At 48.7% G+C, this 4,746-nt stretch overlaps 1 pseudogene; it reads left to right on the top strand.

The window, feature by feature from the left end:
* Positions 1 to 2,218: 2,218 nt before the first annotated feature.
* LOC101427739 (heterogeneous nuclear ribonucleoprotein D0 pseudogene) lies at positions 2,219 to 4,121 on the top strand (annotated as a pseudogene).
* The last annotated feature ends 625 nt before the right edge of the window (positions 4,122 to 4,746 follow it).

Here is a 4,746-nt window from a genome sequence, read left to right as displayed (position 1 = left end):
CCAAGGTCAAGCTGGTGGAAAATCACCCTCTATGCATAGATCATACAGAATGTATTACAAAAGATTACTGCAAGACAGGGAAGAATATGTTCAAAGATACAGATAAAGCACTAACTTGGGATAACCTGAAGTGGAATCTACTCACATGGGACACCACTGATGGTGGAAAAGTATGTGACAGGCAGCAACAGGAGAGTCATGCAATGCAGGTGGCTGCTGGAAATGTAAGTCATTTAACACCTACAGCTTTTTTATTCTGTCATTCACTAGCGGGTATTTGAGGGAACTGTTTAAATCTCTCATGTATGAAAGAAGGGTAGGGTCCCAGGCACCTTCCTCTGCTCTGAGGCACACAGCCAGCATTAGGCAATGCACATTTGCAAGCAATTTGCAGATAAAGAACACTGACTGGGGCAGCAGACTTGGCCCAGTGGTTAGGGCATCCGTCTACCACTTGGGAGGTCTGCGGTTCAAATCCCGGGCCTCCTTGACCCATGTGAAGCTGGCCCATGGGCAGTGCTAATGCATGCACAAGGAGTGCCATGCCACGAAGGGGTGCCCCCCGCATATGGGAGCCCCATGTGCAAGGAGTATGCCTCATAAGGAGAGCTGCCCAGCACAAAAGAAAGTGCAGCCTGCCCAGGAATGGTGCCACACACACGGAGAGCTGATACAGCAAGATGACGCAATCAAAAGAAACACAGATTCCCATGCTGCTGACAACAACAGAAGTGGACAAAGAAGATGCAGCAAATAGACACAGAGAACAGACAACCAGGCTGGGGGGGGGGGGGGGGGCTAAGGGGAGAGAAATAAATAAATAAGTAAATCTTAAAAAAAAAATGAAAAGAACACTGACTCGGAAGCTGGCTTAAGCGAAATGTGGGTATCTATTCCTCTCATGATAAGACCTGTCATACAAAGGATTATACTCAGCTATTGTTTTTAGATTTATGTTTCTGTCAATAAAAAGTTGTGGTTCATGTTTTAATTTTATGTAGTACATGCTGGCAAAATAATATTTTTTGAAAATGCAGAAATTTGAATACTCGGCACCATATACGACCTATTCAAATGACGGGATATCCTAAAAAGAGCTGAGGCTTGAACCCAGTTTGATGCAGCAGGATTCTGAGTATATTGGAAGGTAGGAAATTAGCCAGAAAGAAAGCACAGAGGTGATGAATGTGAGGAGATGAATGTCAGGGATGGAGCTCTGACTGACAAAGCAGGGAGGCTGGAGGGACCCACCTTGCATTAAGTATGCATGCTCAGGTGGCCATTGCCAGTGAAACAAGGGGAGCTCTGTCTCTCCCCATCAGCCAAGTCCCTCAGCCTTGGTGGGTGCCTGCCAGGGTGGTGCTGCAGCCCTACCTTCCCAACATCCACATTGTTCACTTGTCACCACTGCCCACCGGCCTCCAAGTCCCACATTCCTGGAACCTGCCTCCTCAGGGCATCACACCTCCAACTCTCTCCCTCAGACTGGCCGGAGCCCCCTGGGGCTAAGAATACAATAGGACAAGGAGAGGTATGGAGGACTCCCCCAGGAGGCAGGAGACCTCAGGACACACCTTGGGCTGACCTCACATCAGAGCAGATACTGGAGCAGCCATTGGGGCAGCTCTGTCCCAATCAGCCCTTTAGCACTCAGGGGCAGTAGGGCAGCATGACAGTGGCTTCCCATAATTCCCTGTGGCCAGAAGACCCACCAGCACCTGGAGGCACTGGGCACTAAACCTCTCTCATGTTGGCACAGCAGTCTTCCCTGTCCCCCAGACCACCAATAGACACCGTTGTTATGAACTCCCAGTAGGTCAGGGGCAGAACGACTTGTGCTCCTCACTGCTCACACTTTCTGCTCCAAGCCTCAGGCCTTCCAATGGGCTCCATCCATGCCCATTCATGCTTTGACTACTTCACCCTGGCTATCCTTCCCAATGGCCCTAGAACAAGGGAGGCCTGGGCAGATGGATGGGAAGTTGTGGGAAGAGGTTGAAGGAGAGTCATTGCCTCTGAAGTGGTAGATGCAGCCCAGGAGAGCCTTGCCAACATTGTGTAGGACCACCTTCCCTCAATTTACCCATCCAGGTGTGTGCTGGTGAGGAGGAATCTCCTCCAGTCCTGGATATCCAGGGCAGCATGGCCTCCTCACCAGTTTCTACAGGGTCTACTTGCAGCCCAGAGACCTGAAAAAGTTGCACTGAGCACTGTCACCATGCTGACAACCTCCTACATGCAGAGTTTACGTGCACCTGGCCCAATCCCCATTCACAGAAGTTTCATCGAGCTCCACAGAGCTGAAGTGAGCCATTTCATGTACTCTAGAAGGGCACTGAGACCACAGCTTTCTGTCAGGAACAGCTAACAATCAGGATACATTCCTAGCTAATCCTCCCCACCTGCCAAGGGTTGGTGACAGTTCCTGAGGGCACATTGAAAATCTACTGCAGGCTAGTGTCAGAAAAGAGGCCTCCACCTGCATTGTACTACCTGTGTCTTGTCCAGGTGACTGGATCAGGACTTGAACAGCTTTCAAAAATTAATCCACCTAGCAATCCCAGGAAGTCCCCATAAGGAACCCTGGATGACTTGCCCTGGGTTCCCGGTGTGTTGGCATGAGAATGACACACCAAGAGGATTTGAAAATTTTCCAAGGTGTTCATAAAACCAAGGAGCAACAACCAGTATCCATACAAGATCTGTGGTTGCTCTCAGGGAAGAAAAAGCCAGACTCAGCATTTTCCATCAGTCAGTGTGAACATTAGAAAATGTTTGGTGGCATCATATGCCCTCAGGTGAGTGCCACAGAAAAGGGGTTTGGGTTGCACTCTAAGAAGAAATTCCATCTGACTGGAAGGTCATGACTTTAGAATTGTGACAGAATTTTTCTGGAACCTCATCTGCAGATTGCCAGTTGAATTGATCTAAGTCATAGAGAACTTCCCAAAAGGCCAGACCTTCCATCAAAGGGTCCAGTGGTTCAGTTGCCCATTTTAGGTGGTCCGCAGTGGTGCCATTAAAGCGAGGAGGCGGCAAGAGGGGCCGCCACTGCTTCTTTTTCTTTTTAAGTGCAGCCAAAAAGAGCAGGAGTGCACGCCACGCGAGAGTGGGAGGCGAGGGGACAAGCTAGGGAGAGGCACAGGAGCTTTCACAGCCACGCGTGCTCCCTCTGTCTTGTGTGTCTCACGAGGTAGAGCGGGTGCTTGGCAGCAGTGGGGATTACACTTTGCTGCTAGTTTCAGTTCAGGATGGCGGCGGTGGAGGCAGTAGCACGATGTCGGGGGAGCGGAGGAGCAGTTCGGCGGGGATGGGGCGGTGGCGGTGGTAATGGCAGCGGTAGGCGCCTAGGCGGTGAGCAGGAGGGAGCCATGGTGGCGGTGGACAGGGGGCAGCGGCTGCGGCGGGTAGCGAAGCTGGGACCGGGGGCGGAGCCGTGGCCAGAGGCACTGAAGGGGGCAGAGCCGAGTCAGAGGGGGCAAAGATCGATGCCAGTAAGAACGAGGAGGATGAAGGGAAAATGTTTATAGGAGGCCTTTGCTGGGACACTACAAAGAAAGATCTGAAGGACTACTTCTCCAAATTTGGTGAAGTTGTAGACTGTACTCTGAAGTTAGATCCTATCACAGGGTGATCAAGGGGTTTTGGCTTTGTGCTATTTAAAGAGTCAGAAAGAACATAAATTGAATGGGAAGGTGATTGATCCTAAAGGGGCCAAAGCCATGAAAACAAAAGAGCCAGTTAGAAAAAATTTTGTTGGTGGCCTTTCTCCAGATACACCTGAAGAGACTATAAGGGAGTACTTTGGTGGTTTTGGTAAGGTGGAAATCATAGAGCTCCCCATGGACAACAAGACCAATAAGAGGCATGGATTCTGCTTTATTACCTTTAAAGAAGAGGAACCAGTGAAGAAGATAATGGAAAAGAAATACCATAATGTTGGTCTTAGTAAATGTGAAATAAAAGTAGCCATGTCAAAGGAACAGTATCAGCAACAGCAACAGTGGGGATCTAGAGGAGGATTTGCAGGAAGAGCTCATGGAAGAGGTGGTGATCAGCAGAGTGGTTATGAGAAAGTATCCAGGCAAGGCAGTCATCAAAATAGCTACAAACCACACTAAATTATTCCATTTGCAACTTATCCCCAACAAGTGGTGAAGCAGTATTTTCCAACTTGAAGATTCATTTGAGGGTGACTCCTGCCACCTTACTAATAGCAGTTCAAACTAAATTTTTTCTATCAAGTCCCCGAATGGAAGTATGACCTTGGGTCCCTCTGAAGTTTAATTCTGAGTTCTCATTAAAAGAAACTTGCTTTCATTGATTTTTTTCTTAATTGCTATGCTTCAGAATCAATTTATTTTATGCCCCTTCCCCAGTATTGTAGAGCAAGTCTTGTGTTAAAAACCCAGTGTGACAGTGTCATGATGTAGTAGTGTCTTACTGGTTTAATAAATCCTTTTGTATAAAACAAACAAACAAACAAAAACCCAAAAGGGTCCAGTGTTCCCACGATGGGAAGAGCTCTCTGATGAAAAGCACTGTGTGGGAGCACACCCTCCTGAGCAAGGTATCCAAGCTCTCCCCAGCAACAGGACATGGGCAAGGCTGCAACCATGCTCTTCCCCAACAGCCCAACCACATGTTCATTTTCTGCTCCCCTTGCACCCTTGACCCTCTTAGGCAAGCTCATGGGGACCACAGAGCAAGAAGGTGGCTCTAACCTTAAATGTAAGCCCACTTATT

The sequence above is a fragment of the Dasypus novemcinctus genome, chromosome 18 (assembly GCF_030445035.2).
Source record: "Dasypus novemcinctus isolate mDasNov1 chromosome 18, mDasNov1.1.hap2, whole genome shotgun sequence".
Taxonomy (NCBI): Eukaryota; Metazoa; Chordata; class Mammalia; order Cingulata; family Dasypodidae; genus Dasypus; species Dasypus novemcinctus.
Note: the sequence above shows the minus strand (reverse complement) of the source record. Positions and strands in the feature narration are given on the sequence as shown.